This window comes from Micropterus salmoides, unplaced genomic scaffold, assembly GCF_014851395.1.
Source record: "Micropterus salmoides isolate LMB-PRFRI ecotype aquatic unplaced genomic scaffold, ASM1485139v1 Ms_hic_scaffold_3, whole genome shotgun sequence".
Taxonomy (NCBI): domain Eukaryota; kingdom Metazoa; phylum Chordata; class Actinopteri; order Centrarchiformes; family Centrarchidae; genus Micropterus; species Micropterus salmoides.
Window position 1 is genome coordinate 1,896,509 of NW_024042261.1, and position 19,388 is coordinate 1,915,896.

The 19,388-nt window shown below is 42.5% G+C and overlaps 1 protein-coding gene across 2 annotated transcripts in view; it reads left to right on the forward strand.

Annotated features, from left to right (window-relative positions):
* Nucleotides 1-19,388, forward strand: part of minar1 (membrane integral NOTCH2 associated receptor 1) — a 63,420-nt gene that overhangs the window by 14,229 nt on the left and 29,803 nt on the right. The gene's annotated exons all lie outside the window — the stretch shown is intronic.

Genomic DNA, 19,388 nt, shown 5'->3' on the forward strand with positions numbered 1-19,388 from the left:
TTATTCAGGAGATTTACATTTAGGTAAATAATATTTTGCCATCAGAATCAAATAGTTTTAAAGATATTCGGTGTTCTCAGTCTCAAACAGAGCTTAACCATGTCACATGACAGAGAGTTCAGCCGAACTGATCCTTCAAACCCTGAGGGAGGCTGCGTTTCATCGCTGCTCTGCAGAGCTGCGAAGCACACACACACAGCGACACAGACATGGTGAAGGAAGATTGATTCAGCGTAGTGAGTGATACAGAGTGAAACTATAAGTTGTTGTTAGTGACTGTAACTTCCTGAACTTAAGTTCCGTTTATTTGAAGTAAAGGAAAGGGGATCTTTTAGTTGGCTATGGAAAACACTAGTGTTGGTAGAGCGACGCCATTAATATTATCTATCTCTATTGCATTTCACAACAATATCAGTCCCCATAGAATGTTATTTTCAGTGAAAACTAAATGTGGTAGTGTCCCTATACCAGTATATCCTTCCATTCATTGATCAAATAGATATTTAGGAGAGAAAGGAGCAGGAGATTGGCAGGGCAGCTGTTTCAGGTCAGTAGTGGTGTACAGGTCAATATTTGCTATATTCTGAGCCACTTAACTTTCTACATTCATTGGCTGTAATAAATAAACAAGGCTAGTCTATACACGAGCATATACCCACATATATGTACACAGGAAAATATAATACAATGAAAGCAATCATACACATAAACATCCATACATATAGTAATCATTACTCCAAATCTTTTTTTCCTTCCACCATCAGGTTATTAAATTCAGACAGTAGCCACTTAAATAGGATCATTATCAAGTATAACAGCTTACATGATAAAGTATTTATTATATGCTTGTATGCAAACCAAACCACAGAGCAAAATCACACTCTGATTGACCCAATCTGCAAAGTGCAGTAACAGTAATTAGTGTAATTAAATAGCATTCGTTGGACCTGGAACTTATCTAAGAGAGAGAGGAATTAGATATGGTATTACTTTATGACACATTTACATGAGCAGCTGGGTAGCATTGAAGTCACAGCCTACAGAAGAACTCACTCTGGCCTAAATGCAGCTTTGATGTGTCTTCAACAGAGGAGAAATGGAAGAAGGGAGTATGTCTGTCGCTTTTTACCTGTTAACATCTGTTTTTTGACATAAGTGTAGTTTTAATACAGTAACAAAAGTACAAGTTACGCATTCCCTAGGGACTAAACCCCAATCCTAGTGACATTCCTGATTTATACAGCTTTAATAGACAAAACTTTGTGAAATGAACATGCACAAAACATTCCTATACATGAAATTCTGACCCTTAAGAGGCAGAGTTTGTGCAGATTTTGAACGGAAACAATTTTGGAGTCTCTGTTACTTGGTTTTATTGCAGAGGCCTGGAACCCAGAAATGCTTTTGAAGCAAAAAGTGGAAAAAGGATTGTTCAAAAAGAGATTTGTGTGTCTTGTTAGAGGTCATCTTTTAGACATACCAGCATCCTGTGGGTTACTGTCAATGTAAGACAGTGGCAGAGGTCAAGAGGTTACAGTGCATAGGATCCAGACTAAAAGTGTGCGTGCGTGTGCATGGCATGTGGCAAACAAACCCCCAGGTTTTTAAAACTGTGCCTATGCACACCTGGAGGCAACTTGCCCTTTATAAATAGCAGTCCACCTGGAAATGTGCGCATCATGAATATTGATGCATATAAATGAGCCTACTTACTGTTAATCAAGGCAACAGCAACTAAGCGGAAGATGAAACAAATACATTTTTCTGACAAGGAAATGGTGGTGCTTGTGAGAAGAAAGCACATATTGTTTGATGGTCACAGCAGCGGGGTCACAAACAAAAGAAAATGCAGAATTATATTATTCCCTAAAGGGGCATGAGGCAGAAAGATAAACTTTATATATTGTTGATCTAACTCCCGCTGCTAACAGCCAGTTACCAGAGATCCCAGAGTAGTTAGTAGCCTACTTGTATCTGTACCTGGATGGCATGGTTTTGATGGGTTGGTCTGTCACATCACTGGAATTGAAAGACAGGGGGGCTTAGCCCCCTGGGTATGCGTAACTTGCACTTGCAAAATCTTTGCACTCACATCTTTTGTTACTCTATTAGAACTATACTTATGTGAACAACCAGTGAAGAAGCCAAGATGTTAACAAATAAAAAGCGACAGACATACTCTGTTCTTCCATTTTTTCTCTGTTGAACAAAAGTGACATGGGCGTCAGAAGCAAAAAAAATGTGGGTGGGTCCGCCTCCAGGATTTTTTGAGCATTAACCGCTTAATTTTCTGCATTCTGGTGAATTTTTCATAGTGTTCAAAGTAGTTGGGAAGAACATCTTAAGTAAACTTAACTTCCAGGAGAATACTGATTGTTAAACATTCTTACTTAGAAAATATATAAGAAAGGTATAAGAACATGGCATCAGATTACAAACAATAAAACACAGAGTAAGATAAATTAAACAGGAGAGGCATTTAACAAAGGCATGTAATACTTCTTTTGTCCTCTGGGGGGACCCTGGTTTCATGAAAGGACCTGAAAATCACTGACTATTTAACTTGTAGTTAACCCAATCCTTGCCTCAGGAGCTGGAAAAATTGATTATTTAACACAGATAATATTTCCAATCCAATCCCATCCACCTTTATTTATATAGCACCTACCGGTTGGTATTGTATTTATTTTGTCACCTACCGGTTGGTATTGTATTTATTTTGTGATTTATTGTTTTATTAATTTTCTTTGTTGTGCCTTTATTGTATGTTGGTAAACCTACCAACATACAATAAAGGCACAACAAATTAAATACAATAATACAAAACTGAAAGGACAACCCTCAAACTGTATTAAAAGCCAAAGAAAATAAATGAGTTTTAAGACGAGATTAAGTCTAATATGTAGAGGCAGCTCATTCCAGAGTCTCGGAGCTGCCACAGCAAACGCACGTTCACCTCTAGATTTACGTTTAGATTTAGGGACTACCAGCAGTGCCAGATCAGTCGATCGGAGCGAACGAGATGGACTGTAGGGCACAAGCAGATCAGACAAATACTGGGGGGCCAAGCCATGCACGCAATTAAAAACAAATAAAAGAATTTTAAAATCGATAAGAAAGTGCACTGGAAGCCAGTGTAAGGATCGGAGAATGGGTGGAATATGGGCAAATTTTCGAGTTCCAGTTAAAAGACGAGCAGCTGCATTTTGAACTAGTTGTAATTGTGCCATAAGTGATTTGCTAAGACCACTATAGAGTGCATTACAATAATCTAAACGAGTGGTGATAAAAGCATGGATTAAAATCTCAAAATTATGTCGAGATAAAAACGGTTTTACTTTGGCCAGTTGCCTCAGCTGGAAAAAACTGGTTTTCACCACTGCACCAATCTGGGCATCAAGTTTTAAACGACCGTCCAACTTGACTCCCAGATTTGTGACCACAGAGCTAATATCTCGGGTTAGCCAACCCAGATCAACAGGACCCGCAGCAGCTGAGTCATTTGGAGTAAGTAACATGAGCTCAGTTTTACTCTCATTTAAATACAAAAAATTCATAGCCATCCATGTTTTCACTTCATTCAGACACTCTAAAAGGGTTTTTTTCTGTACCATATCATTTCTAAGAAAGTATATAAACAGGACTGAAACAAAGCATTAGTTAAACAAAGAACACAGGCACATGTAAATAAGCCTAAGGAGAATTTTAAATTAAACTTTCTTTGAGGTTCCTTCTTTTCGACTAACAACAACATGATAATAAACTACTCAAATTGAAGTGGCATGCCACTAAGTAACTTAACAAAGATTATTTAATTCAAACAAGGTAATAAGGCAAGTTTATAAGGAGACAACATTTCTTTGTTCACACAAAGGAATTTGAATCTGTTCTTTCTCTAGTGTCTTATCAGTTCGGCACATCGGTGTGAAATGGAGGGGGCATGTTAGAGTCCATATTAATGGCTCTTTGGTGGGGTAGAGAATCAGCAATGAAGAAAGGGATTCTTTGATGTCTGAGGTAATCTGGAAATCTGGGGAGTGTCTGCGTGGGGGGCTGCAGTTTAGAGTTTCCAACCTCGGTCCGAAAAGGTCCTGACAGCCTAGTTCAGGATGAGGTTAGTCTCTGGACAAGGTTAATATTGTCATTTTAACAGTCATGCATAGAGTCTGTTGTCTCACCTTCACCAGTGGTGGTAGGGTTTATGGTCGAAACTTCCCAAAAAGCATTTGGAGTGGAGCTAAGAAGTGTTTTTGATGTGGCAGACCTTTCACACCCACCTCTTTGGGGTGAAAGCTTGAAGTCAGGGAGTCTACTTGAGGGGTGATAACTCAAACCCCCCCACCCTCTTTCTCTCAGGGAGAAACAAAGAGAGATTCTGGATTCTTCCTTTTTGGCATAAAATAATTAAACCAACACTGGCTGGTTCACTACAGCTGAACAGCAGGTATCCTAAAATGCTTTCTTTACCTCGCAGCAGTGCAGCAGGCACAAGCAGTAAAAACAAGGAATGGAGTTTAACTTATATGGACTCTAAATGAGCTGAGTGGAATGGATTTGAAGAAGCAGCAGTGTGAAAGTGACGATTGCAGAATGAAGAGTTTAATATTAGTGCATTCCTCAAGTGGAATATATTTGATTGACAACGCTCTGAAAAGTGAAAACAAATGCGCTGAATTTCAGACAGTGAAAGTTAGTGGGTCCAGTAACATTGGTCTTGAAAAGTGGGTGGGTCTTGTCCCACCCACATAAAATAGTTGTAGCAGCATACTGTTATTGCACAATATCCAACTGGAAAAGTTTTCAGTTTCACCAATAAATGTGGCTAACTAACCTTTTCTGAAACAGACTTTCTCTGAAAGTCTTACATGAGATAGAGAGTGGGGCAGAGTCAAGAAACAAGAGACTCACTCACTCAATGAAGGACTTCCACTCCTTCTTTGTAGAAAGGGGTCAAATCTTGCTCATGAATGGAATCTTGGAGAATTTCTGTTTGCAGTACTGACAGAAGTGTGGAAAAACACTTTGGGTAAATGAGGTGCAGAGCATAGTAATATGCCATTATGTAGAGCAGTCCCTCATTAAACCTCTCAATGTTGAAGGTGGTCACTGGTGCAGGAAATCATCAGGATCCTCGGAAGTCTATATGACACAAATCAACGTAGAGGATTAGAAAAACATCACAACACACACTTTGACCTGGGCTAGGACATTGGGAATTCATAATTATACTTGAAAATATGTTAACCCTGAGAGGGAGAAGATGCTGTACTGCAGGGCTATTTAATTACAATTTCAATCGGGCCAGATTTTAAAACTAGAACATGGAGATGGGCCAGACATTTTCTTCCGAGTTGGGATGGGTAACATTTGAATTTTATTAATACACCTTATTGGTTCAGTTCTTTATCGATACTCTTATCAGTTCTTTTTAATAAAAAAACATATGTAATACTATATTTATATATACTAAGTGTTGTTTTTAGAGCAGCAATAGGATTTTTAACAGCACTAAAGCCAAGTCACTAAAGCTCCAACTGACGTTGGTTTGGTCAGAACCTGCAGTTCAGTGGTGCGCACGGTGATTAGCCAATAGAAACCTTTGGTGAGCCGCGGGTGTGTTATGATTTTGTCCTCTGCGTGAAGGACTTTCCTTGTTTTGTTCTGTTCTGTTCTGATGGTCTGGCGTAGAGCTCATCCTGCATGTGTGATGAACTTGCCCCTAGTACACTGACTGTGAGCTCCCCTTGCGCTGGGTTAACGTGTCTGCTGGTCATTATATTTACTGCATGTCAGCTAGTGTGTGTTTATGGGCTCATTGATATCTCAGCCAACTTGTCTCTTTGTGCTTCACATTGTTTTAATACCTAGTTTTTAATTAATAAAGGTTTAGATTTTAATGCAACTGATTTCCAGTCATACTTGCATTCAGGGTGCTAGGGACCTGTTGTTTGTGGCTCCAAGGGGGGCCTACACTATCCCCCAATTTCTTAGTTGTCCATCACCTCCATTTGTTGTATTTCACCTATTTAACCTATTTAAGAATGATAGAGCTAGAGACTGAATAATGAATTTCTTGGGACCACTGGGTAGTAGGATTAGGGTAGTTTGCTCTCAGGGTTTTCTGTGTGTAGGTTAGAAATTATACTATAAATTGCATGTGCTTCATTTATTTGTAGTATTTATTTAGACAATGTGTTAGTACTTCAAATATATTTATATTTCCTTAGTGTTTTGGCCCCTACATACAAGCTTCAGATAGCTTAAAAAAGGTGTCCCTTTTCACAAATCCCCATTATTTCTAATGATTGTATTTTAATGTTTGGTGAAAAAACTAAACTAGACTGAACTAAAGTGAACTGAGCTTGGCATCCTGCAGCGACAAGGACAAAACTAAAAGTAAGCATTTTCAACTAAAGTAAACTAGCAAACCCACGTTAAAAACTAATTAAATCTAAACTGAAATTGAAAAAAAAAAGTCAAATGAAATGAAAAAACCAAAACTATAATAACCTTGGTTCCAAGCGAGCTGAGGTGATACTAAAATGTGACGTGGAAACACTGCAGACTGCTGATTGGTCAGAGAGAATCGTCACTATTCACTGCATCATCATTGTGCGCGCCTGATAGAGGCCAGCAACAGAAAGTTTTATATTTTACAGTTTTCGTATAGAATTTCTGCTCCCGCCGTCACACAGAACACTGCAGCAACAACAGCAGAGGGAAGGTTTTCATACCGCTTATCTGTCTTTACATTCTGAGGAATGTTGAAACGTTTTAACTGAAATCAATAGACAGCTTTGTGGGTCACTGGTGTGTGGCGTCGCTATGATGACCAGCTACATTGAGGGGTACTATCTCTGGGTACTGTCTGCAATGGCAGACCTCGGTGGCAGACTCACCGAGGTGAGTAGTGGCGAGACGAGTTGAGCTGGTAATGGAAAAACGACATAATATCTCACTGGAACAAATCTAAAATGTCAGTAAAATAAATCATATTCCTGACATCAAAATACTGAGTGAAGTTTAGAAATGATGATGAACTCAGTCCTTATCTGTCTTTCCTCCTGTCCTCCTCCCTCTGCAGCTGCTGGTAGAGAGGTGGGCTGGTTTGTCCCAGCCAGCAGCTGACTATATGTCCCATATTTTAAGGCCTACATGGCAAACTAAGCTTAATAGTTTATTAAGACAGACAGCTTTCATTCTAGCTTGTTTGTAACAATAAGCTATTAGCTAAATTAGCGCTATGCTTGTGTAAAACAAAACACCACTGCGGTGGATAAGAGACTGAGCAGATTAAAATATCGCATTCTGCATGTTTATGCTAAACAGGTATATTGATAAAGTAATTTTCTTTTTACTCGAAAAGTTGTTGTCGTCAACTTCGGTAAAGTCAGCTGATCTACTGGCTGACTGCACTCTGTGTGTGTGTGTGTGTGTGTGTGAGACAGAGAGGAGGGGAGAGGCTGCAGGTCAGACAGTCCTTATTGTTGAGTCCTGGATTGGCGATTGTGGAGAGAGTGCTGGACGGGAAGAGCAGTGGCAGGGCTTGGAACACAGCTGTGACATGCTCCACTGGTTTAATGGAAAAGACACAAGACAAGGTGGTACTATAAATAACTTATCATGACACATCGTTATATAAAATGAACAAGTCAGTGTATTGTGACTTCACCTCCATTTAAAGATTTAGGAGGCTTCATGGCTTTCTTCATCACCCTTTGAATAGAAGGTTTCCCATCTGCTCTTCATCTCAAAGAGGTACTTGGAATTGGTTGGTTGGATGACTCATCCAGCACCTGGAAAATGGATTCAGATACAGAAAGAAAATTCACTAAAAAAAATTATGTTCACTGCTAGTCTTTGCCAAACATTCTGATGACTAACGTTCTTCAAAAAAGATCTATAATGACTAAGTTTAGATAGATCAAAACTAGCTGCAATCCGTCTACTTGCTATTGCAAAGAAGAGCGAGCTGTCTGAATGTGGAGTTGATAGAATTTTGGGCAGGTTGAATGAGCACTTGGTTATGCTATGTGGTGGTGTTAATATTCAAACTGGGAATGTTGAATGTGCATTATTTGGATCATTGGTTTCGATATGTGGAGACACTTTAGCACAACATGAGCTTTGTGGATTTAAAGAGGGTGTTGGCTTTGCATATAGTAAGTGTGAATGTTTGTTTGAGGACATGCAATTGTATTTTGAAGAGGACAACTTTGAGCTCAGGAAAGACATGTTCAGCAGTGTGGTGACATTAAGAAGGCTAATACTGAGTATCGTAGAAACAGTTTAACAACTACATTTGGCGTCAACAGACGGAGCAAGCTGGTAGAATTTCCAGCCTTTAACATGATCCAACAAACACCCCAGGATATGATGCATATAATTCTTGAAGGCATTGCTCCATTAGAAATAAAGTGTGTGATAAAACACTTTGTTGTTTTAGGTCAACTAGACTTGGATGTCCTCAATACTGCATTAACTGGATTTCCCTACACTCCACTTGATGTCAGAGACAAACCAACCATACAGCTTACAGCACATTAGCTTCAAGTGATAATAAGTTGAAGCAGTCCTCAGGCCAAGTGATTGTTCTACTAAAAACATTGCAGTTTCTTATTGATACAGTTAATACAGATAATGAACACTACAAAATAATTCTTGAACTCATAGAAGTTGTTACAAACAATTACCAAGTTGAAAACGCTAATTGAACAGCATTTAAAACATATGAAAAATCTTGTGGTAATTTGAGTTGTGTTTTTTATTGTTTTGTGATACGCTTTTGTTAATACACGTTGCCTCTGTTGCATTTCATATTGAGTTGTGGTTGTCATTATTGTTCACTGGTTGCATTCAGCATGAGGGTCCATAACAGAGTATATGCACCCTTTGTGATGTTTGGTGAGTAAAACATATTATTCTGCGTAAAAAACAAAATATCTTACGTGTCAGGAGAAAAACCTGACTGGCACCCTGAAAAAAAAAATAAGTCAAACTATCACAACATGTGCATGAGATTCGAATCAAAACATTGTTAACAATTCTAAATTTTAGAAATGTTTGCAGGTCTTTAATAAGGCATAATGTAAGTCATTCTGAACCGGTCGCGGCAGATGACTGCTAGCTAAACTTCAAATGTGCCTTCAGGATGTTAAAACCTGGATGACCTGTAATTTTCTCATGTTAAACTCAGATAAAACTGAAGTTATTGTTCTGAGGCCCAAGCACCTCTGTGAAGCATTCTCTAAAGATATAGTTTCCCTTGATGGCATCGCCCTGGCCTCCAGCACCACTGTGAGGAATCTTGGAGTTATCTTTGATCAGGACATGTCGTTTAAGTCTCACATTAAGCAAATTTCAAGGACCGCCTTTTTTCACCTACGTAATATTGCGAAAATCAGGAACATCCTGTCTAAAAATGATGCAGAAAAACTAGTCCATGCATTTGTTACTTCTAGGCTGGATTATTGCAATTCCTTATTATCAGGCTGCTTGAAAAAGTCCGTTAAGACTCTTCAGCTGATCCAGAATGCTGCAGCACGTGTTCTGACAGGAACCAGGAAAAGAGATCACATTTCTCCTGTTTTAGCTTCTCTGCATTGGCTTCCAGTAAAATCCAGAATAGAATTTAAAATCATTCTTCTTACCTACAAAGCTCTTAATGGTCAGGCACCATCTTATCTTAAAGAGCTCATAGTACCTTACTACCCCACCAGAGCACTGCGCTCCCAGAATGCAGGGTTACTTGTGGTTCCTAGAGTCTCCAAAAGTAGACTAGGAGCCAGAGCGTTCAGCTATCAAGCTCCTCTCCTGTGGAACCAGGTTCCAGTTTGGGTTCAGGAGGCAGACACCATCTCCACATTTAAGACTAGGCTTAAGACTTTCCTCTTTGATAAATCTTATAGTTAGGACTGGCTCAGGTGAGTCCTGAACCATCCCTTAGTTATGCTGCTATAGGCCTAGACCGCCGGGGGATATCCCATGATGCACTGAGCTCCTCTCTCCTCAACTTTCTCTCCCTCTGTGTGCAACCTCATCCCATTATTGCATGTTACTAACACAACTTCTCCCCTTTCTGGTAGTCTTGTGCTTTCTCGTCCCTCTCCTCTCTCCTCCTATCACTTCCTGCAGGTTTTCTGGCTCTGGAGCTGTGGAGTCTGGATCTGTGGCTGCGGGTCACCTGCTGCTCCGGTGTTCCTGCTCGACACCTTCTGCTGCAACAACTATTGTTACTAGTCCTATTGTTATTATAATCATTAACATTACGATTGTTACCATTAACACTACTATAAATATCTGTACCATTATTCATTCAGTCTATAGCAACATCACCTTTACTGTCTGTACCTCTGTGTGTATATTGTGTAGGCTGCCTCCCTCTCCTCTCTCTCTCCTTCCATCCCTCTCTTTTTCTCTCTGTTCCTCTCCTGCCCTCTCGCTGTCTCTCTCTCTCTCTCTCTCTCTCTCTCACCCCCAACCGGTCGAGGCAGATGGCCGCCCACCCTGAGCCATGGTTCTGCTCGAGGTTTCTGCCTCTTAAAAGGAAGTTTTTCCTTGCCTCTGACACCTAGTGCTTGCTCTTGGTGGGAATTGTTGGGCTTCTGTAAATAACATCATAGAGTACGGTCTAGACCTGATTTTTTATGAAAAGCACTGTGAGATAACTGTTGTTGTGATTTGGCGCTATATAAATAAAATTGAATTGAATTGAATATATAATAGGGATTCCAAACATGGCACAAGCAGCTGAACTAATAATGGCTGATAGATTTCACTCCAAATTACAGTTATACTCACAAGGAAGTGACATATGTTCCTACAAAATATTATCTGGGAGATTTGCTTGGGCTACACAGAGTTTCTTTTCATGTATCAAAATAACTTTAATCTGAATAATAAAACAGATCAGCAACCACTTAATTAATAGCCGTTGTTATGATGAAGCTTGCAGGATCCTACTGCATAAACCATATTCATTGCAACATTGTGATTGAGAATGCAGTTGAGTCAAGGGTTATTTAATTTTGGTAATTTTTGGTAATTTTGTTGTTTTGTCCATCATGGTTATTTGTATCATGTTGTATAGGCCTGTTGTCATCTTAATATGTTAGATATGAAGCAGCAGGTTCTGCCAGGTTCAGATGGCCTGAGAACATAAAAAATGAAAATAAACAACCTTTCATTGTTCTTGTTTCTTGGAATTCTTAAATCGAGAAGTTGTACAAGTGTTACTCTTAAAATAAGGCAAAGAATCTTGTTGCTCTGCTGGGTTTTATTGTAAAACATTTTTATACCCTGTTACTGGTTCATTACAGCTCAAAATTAGCTGGAATATCTTATTAAGAAAAAGTTACTTTTTAAATGAGATTATTTTTCCAATGCAGAACATGCTGGACAAAAAATAAGACAGATTTCCTTGATACAAGGCTTTTTTACTTTCTTGAAATTCCTTTTTTGCAGTGTACAAGCACACATGGGTAAGCTGTTGATAAGGATCCTATTTAAAGTGGCTACTGTCTGTATTTAATAACCTGATGGTGGAAGGAATAAAAGATTTGGAGTAATAATTACTATATGTATAGATACATGTACTGTATGTCATCTGCGTCGCCAGATCATTTACTCCGGGGCTTTAGCCCCAAATGTTTTGACTGTAGCCCTGAATGTAACTCAACAACAACATAAAAATATTTTCCGTATTAATATGCAATAATCCCCATGACGCAGTCTGTCCCGCATTTCTTGGAAGAGCAGAGGCTACTCGCAATAATATTGCTACATTTTGTTTGAACTGCGCATAAGGTGCCGCCTGCATTTAGAGAGAGAGGGAGCATTGCACACAGCTTCAGGGCTTGTCCGTGACTTGGCCTACTGAGTTGTCCCTAGCAAAATTGTAGCCTAATCAAAACATTTAAATATAAATGTTGTTGGTCAGTGTCTAATTAATATAGCCTATTTGCTACACAAACGGTCCGCCGCAAAGTAGCGAGAGAATAACATTACACAGCTGACCGCGACACAGACACCTGTCACTCTCGTTACTGTCTCTGTCCCCCTCACTCTGAGACACTTTGCTCTGTTTGGGTCTCTGCTCCAGGGTGTGTCCCACTTTATCAGAGGTGCTGAAGTTAACATTTGTGTGGATTTGTGGTATTATTTCTGTCTGATCACAAGTGTTTTCACTTTTCCACCTCTGATGAAGAGCAGTGAGCTCATCTCTAAGAGTCCCAGTGGGGCAGGTAGATTTTGTTAAAATATTATGACTTCATTCTCATAAGATAATGATGTTATTCACATAATATTACGATTTTTGTCTCAAAATATTATTCTGTAAATGTCAGAGAACGTCTCGGGTTACGTATGTAACCCTGGTTCCCCGAGAAGGGGAACGAGAGACTGCGTCGGTTACGACACTATGGGAACGCCTCTAGGCGAAGCAGGTCTGAACGTGAATGAAATCACTCCAATCCTATTGGCCTGTTGCTAGAACGGTAAGGTGTGACGGAATAACCGGAGGAGTATAAAGCACACCTGTACACACTCATCATTAGTTTAAACTATGAAGCAGGCGCTTCAGGCGGGGAGAGAGGTGCGGCGGACCGACGCAGTCTCTCGTTCCCCTTCTCGGGGAACCAGGGTTACATACGTAACCCGAGACGTTCCCCTTCGAGGGAACTCGAACTGCGTCGGTTACGACACTATGGGAACGAGATACCCACTAAACCGTGCCGAAAACCCCGCCTGCCCCTGTGTGCAATAAAGTGGCACTACTAAGAGGAGAGCGCACGAGTGCCAGGTGCCGAAGGAAGGTCAAGACTGTAAAACCGAATGAATGTGTGCGGAGTGGCCCAGCCAGCCGCTAAACAACATCCTGCAAGAGGCCCCGGAAAGGAGGGCTCGAGAGGCCGCCTTGCCTCTGGTAGAATGAGCCCTCACAGCCACAGGTGAAGGCAAACCGCGCACCTGATAGGCCAGGGAAATAGTCTGAACAATCCAGTTGCTAATAGTATGTTTGGATGCAGGGAGCCCGGCCCTGGGAGACCCAAAACACACTAGCAGCTGGTCAGCCTTCCTCCAACGGGAGGACCTCAGAGTGTAAATACTCAGTGCTCTGACAGGGCAGAGCAGATGAAGTCTCCCGTCCTCCGCCGTCACATGAGGTGGAGGATGAAATGCCTGCAGCACTGTGGACCCTGCCGCACAAGAAGGCACTTTAGGGATGTATCCTGAACGAGGGTGCAGGATAGCCCTAATATTCCCCGGGGCAAACTCCAGGCTTGCGGGGAAACCGAAAGCGCTTGGAGCTCCCCCACCCTCCTCAGAGAGGTGATAGCAAGGAGAAAGGCCATCTTGAGGGTCAAGTGCTTAGCCTTAGCTGACTCCAGGGGTTTGAAGGGGGCCTCAGCCAACGCCCCAAGAACCACTGCCAGATCCCAAGTGGGAACCTTGGACCGAGTCGCAGGTCTCATCCTCCGGGCACCACGGAGGAAAAGTACAACCAAGGGAAGTTTCCCCAAGAACCCCTCCCTCAGAGGGGTGTGGAAAGATGAAATAGCTGCCACGTACACCTTGAGGGTGAAAGGGGAAAGACCAGCAGAGAACCGGTCCTGGAGGAACTCAAGTACCTGAACCACCGGGCAGGTAACAGGGTCCACCGACCGCTCCCTACACCAAGTGGAGAAAACACTCCACTTCAGGCCGTACGTCCTTCCTGGAACTTCCTGTGAGAAGGACGGATGGAGACCTGGAAATAGGCGTCCTTTAGATCTATCGTGACGAACCAATCCTCAGATTGGATGTGCGTCACGATGGCGGGGATGATGAGCATCGTGAACCTGAATCTCCTCAGAGACCGGTTAGAACCCGCAGATCCAAAAATAGGGCACGCAGCCCTCCGTCCTTCTTGGGGGACTATGAAGTAACGGCTGTAGAACCGGCGTCTCTGTCTGGGGGGAGACACGTTCCACGGCCCCTTTCCTCAGCAGAGTACGAACTTCCTGTCCCAACACCGGACCTTGCTCCGGGCGGACCACAGTCCAAACCACCCCCTCTGTTCTGTTGAATTGGAGGGCGGGTTTGAACTGTAGTCGATACCCATCTATGGCAGTGCGCAGGACCCGCGGAGAAATGTTTGTCAGGCTCCGCCAAGCCTCTGCAAAGTCTGCCAACGGAACCAGCCCCTCAGGGCTGGTGGTCGGTGTCTTGTGTGATCTTCTGGTGGACCCCTGAAGCCCCAGAACGGCAGGGGGGAGCCGCCGAAGATCCACGGTGAGTGAGTCGGGATGCCGTCCGCCTGCAGACCCTCGGGGCAGGCAGTACGGCGCGGACTCGTTGGTGGCAGGTGCGTCCTGAACGTGTAAACGGCGGGATAACATCACCTGTTGCCACGGCGGAGGGGACCTCGGTCGGCCTCCGGGGGGGGGGGGGGGGGTGCGGGAGGGGAGAAAAAACTCCCCTACCCCGGTCTTCAGGACCTCTTCCCTGAGCTCCGTCGGGACTGGATGACGGTCCTCAGATCGCGTCTCACAGAAGGCTGAGGTTGAGAGCGCCGCCTCGCTGCCCTAGCCCCTCGGGGGGGGCCCCGAGAAGCGACACTCTGCTTGCTCTCCTCTCGGTAGGAGCTCGTAGAGGGAAGGGACCTACGCCCGGCAGCCTCAGCTGCCTGGGGTGCAGACTGGCGAGGGAGGTACCGGCGGAACGCATCGCCCTGCGTCTAACGCTCCGTGGTTCTGCGAGGCTCCGCCAGATCTTCCCTAGAGGGACCCCCCCCTCTGAACCATCTCCTGTAGCAGGTCGGCTTGGTAGGTTGGAAGCACCGCCATGGTGTGCAAGCTCGCACCTGCCTGGCCCGCTGCCATGTACGCCTTCCCCACGAGCGTGGATGTGGTGCGACATGGTTTGGATGGTAACGCCGGCTTCTCCAGGGAGGACGCAAGTCGAGGGGAGAGATAGCTCGCAAGCGCATCCTCCACCCGAGGCATCCTCCCATAACCACGGTTCCTAACCCCCATCACATTACTGTAGTTCAGTGATTGGGGTGTGGAAAGCCATGTAGAGAAGGGTCTGCCCCATGATTTACTCAGTTCATCATGTAAATCAGGAAGAGATCGGCGTGGAGGTGGTGCGTGGTGCTTAAGAAACCTTTCATCAAGCTTACCACTAGCCTGTGGTGTCTGCTCCTCCTGTCTCTTGGTGTTGAGCTTAGCCACGGCTCTAGTCACCACCTCCAGCAGCACGTCATAGTCGGGCGCGGCCAGATGTCGCCGCCCCGACACCCGGAAGTCATCGTCCACTGCGCTGAGCACGTCCGCCTCCTCGGAGTCGGATTGCTGCCGCGTCTCCGGATCCAAACCGCGAGCGGGAGAAGCCGAGAACGGGCTCCCGAACGAGGAAAGGAAGCGTCGGAGCCAGCGGATGAAGGTCGGGAAAAAGCCTCAGCCGTCCCGAAATCCTCCGACAGATCACGCTGTGAACCCATGAGTGAAGCCGCCGGGCCGCCTCAGCGGCCGCAGGGCCCGCGCCATGGGGAAAACACATCCGACCATCCTCGGAAAGAGAGCCATGCTGTACCTCAGTACCCGCACGGAAAGGGCTTCGCAACGGGCGCAGGCAGCCCCCTCGAGAGCTGCCCGGGCGTGCTCCATCCCCAAACATGAGACACACATCTCATGAGAATCTCCATCCGTGATGTACGGAGGGCAAGAAAAAAAAAAACACACCTTCTGTACATCTGGTTGCCGGACATGCTGGTAGACTTCTTCTTCAGGTAAGACACACTGCTTGTAGGACTGGAGCTTCTTCAAACAACATACAGAGCGCCTGCTGAATAGAAAAAAGCTAATGATGAGTGTGTACAGGTGTGCTTTATACTCCTCCGGTTATTCCGTCACACCTTACCGTTCTAGCAACAGGCCAATAGGATTGGAGTGATTTCATTCACGTTCAGACCTGCTTCGCCTAGAGGCGTTCCCATAGTGTCGTAACCGACGCAGTTCGAGTTCCCTCGAAGGGGAACACATCTGGGAGAGATTGTTAATGTGCAGAAACTTTTAAACATGAGCAGAAAACCTGCTGAAACACAGGAGCTGTTAAAGTCCAGGAGTTTATTACTGAATTAATATTAATTGATTTATCATTAAGGTAAAAAGGTGCCACTTACACATTTAAAGACTTTACTTCAGTCATGCCTACATGTGTGTTTGGGAAGAAATTATATGAGAAAAGTTTCTACTGGAGAAACACATCCAACAGCAACACAGAATGCCTAAGAGCCTTACTGTATTATATTACAATATATTTTTATTTATATTTGAATTGTCAACTGAATATTGTGTTTTCTTTTATATAAATAAAGACATTTCCTCAATAAATTGGTTTAGAAACATTCAAACATTCAAATTTAAAAAACATGAAAGTCCCCAATGTTTCAAGAGCCTAGAAACGCCCCTCTTGTATATATGATTGCTTTTTTTGTATTTTCCTGTGTGTATATCTGTGGATATATGCTCATGTATAGCCTAGCCATTTAGGCAACATCCACATACAGTATTTATTTCATTTATTACAGCCAATAAATGCAGAAAGTTAAGTTGGTCATAATATAGCAAATATAATAAATATCATGAAGAAATTTAGTTTAGGCTCTGCCTTGGTGCCTAGACCTGCCAACAAATGTCTGTTGTTAGAAGAAAACAAAACATCTCACATTTCCTTAGACCTGTAGACCACTAATGAGGTCAGAATCAGCTGCCCTGCCAATCTCCCGCTTCTCTCTCTCTCAATGAATGGAAGGATATACAACTGCATTAACAGGGACACTATGAGAGTTAGTTTTCACTGACAACAACATTCTATGGGGACTGATACTGTTTAGAAATAGTACTATAGATAGGTAATATTAATGGCATTCACTCTACCAACATTAGTGTTTTCCGTAGCCGACTAAAATATCCCTTTAAACGTAGCTTAAGTTCAGCAAGTTACAGTTTCACTCTGTATCACTCACTACGCTGAATCAATCTTCCTTCACCATGTCTGTGTGTCTCTGTGTGCATCTGTCTCTCTGTGTAGTATCATTGCTGGGAAGCTTGGCAAAGCAGGGATGAAACGCACCCTCCCTCGGGGTCCTAGTGTCCGACCACAGCAGGGATTGAAATTGTGAAGCAGAGGAAACAACCAGAAGGATTATATTAAGCCAATAAATGCAAATTATATTTGTATATTTCTATAGTATTTATCAATATTCTTGCTTTTCTTTGTCAAGTACATGTCTGCACTGTAAAAAAAAAACCCATCAAAATCTAATAATTAGTTTTCTTATTATTATTTGACACGACCCTGTACACAGGATAAGCGGTTGACGATGGATGGATGGATTATTATTTGGGGGGCCTTAGGACCATGAAGGGTCGTCCATGGTCTGTCTAGAATTCTGGACATAGTTCAGCACAAAGATTAAAGGAAATCTAAATTGGCATATTAGCCAGTCATCATTGTGGAAATCTTCCATCCTATTTATCCCATTTGCTTACATCTCTGCAGCGCCAGTGCAGCAGGCAACAGAGACCGGCAATTGATTTTTAACTTCTTTTGGACCTCTTTTTATTGCTGTTTCAAAGCATTAAGTCATCTCTCGGCTCTCTTTCTGCTGCATCTGGTTCTGGGGAAATTCCCAGATAGCCAAGTGGCTGCTTCCTCACTCTACTGTGTGTCTTGTCTCTGCCTGACAGCACACACATTTGCTAACACTGTGATCTTAACTTTAGCTGTCTATATAGTTACCAAATATACAAGCATGCATAAATTAAGACTATTAAAGCTGGACAGATTGCAAAGATCAAAACGTTTTCTGATTACATAATTATGGTAAATCAACTCTTTGTAATACATTGCTCACAACTGGATGTCTTCCGGGGATTTTCCCAAAATAGTCGTCTTCTTATCTTTTTTGCTGACACTCATTTTTCGTTTGTTTATACTTTCTTGTATACTCACACACATGCCTGGGTATCATTGCTCGACACCTGGGTTTTTGTCTATTTACATTTTTAAAAATGCTCATAAAGAGGAGAATCATTGTCACTGCTTGGAGCAAAAAAGTGGCTTACACTGCACTGTATAGTAACTTCATCCTATAGCTTAAAACATTAAGATAGCAAATATTACACAACACTATCATGCAGCATTACGCATAAGTGTCACGCAGTATTTATATTTTTACAGCAATCAGACTGAGCACTCAGCATGGTAACTCTGCATTCATCTTGAGAAGTTGCAGTCTCTAATCACTAGTCACTATAACTTACACTGTATTTATATATTTACAGCTAAACCCAGGCTTATTGATGACCCTTTTCTCTTTGCTCTGCTTGTCTGTGGTTCCTCGCGGGTCTATTCTAAGTAGGCTACTGTTTAAAAACGATTTATTATTTGTTAGGTTCATCAGTGGTGATAAATGATTCGAATAACCCCCGATGTTCAAGCACAACTCGGCACAACACCGGCGCACCGGTGCTCTCTCCTATTCCACTACGCCACACATTTAAAAGATTTAAAAGCTTCGTTCTTTTCACATGTTTATTTACAGCATTATATGGTGATATTTATATAATAGGCTGTATATTAACTTATTGGGAGAAAACCGGTAGTTCTATGTAAAATCTGACATTGAGCACCCCCAGAATGCTGTGATCCTCGCTTTATAACGCTGCTGGGAAGATTCAATGGGAGTTGAATCAGGCTCCTCCTATTGAAGCATCGGACTTTTCTGGGTTATCCCTAGTAGCCAGGCATTTGTACTTTTGCGTTGGTATGGGCGTCATTTCTATTATTTTCGCAATTATATTAGCGAAAATGTTTAACTTTCCTGCTAATTCTGTTTTTTCGGTACATTTTCAGCTTTTAGCACAAGAATTGGACGTAGCCACCATGACATTACCCATTGGTTTGTGGACTACCATTTTGAAGCCTGAAGTTTGGCATTTTGTCGCCATCTTGTTTTTTTGGAGTCAGACAGAACTGGACAAGAGGGTGGCCCTATCTAGCTTGGTTAGAAAGGTGCATCCATAATTCATGTTAACTACGATATTAATAATAATTAGAAATATTGGGACAATAATTTCCTAAATGAACATCATGCTGTGTTGAAGACTTAAACTAGCAACTGAGACCATAAACTCATTAGGAAAGAGTTTATTGAGGCAATAAATCAGCTGAGAAGTAGGGCCGTTTTGAGAAAAGAATGCAAGTCTAAGGTCTTTTTCACATTTCAAACTGAGAGGTTCCCGCTTGCTCCTCACACAAGCCCTGCTGACTGGAGACAGGTTTTTAAATAATTCTGTGACCTTTCTGCAGGAAGCTAAATGGAGCGGATGTTAATTGAAATT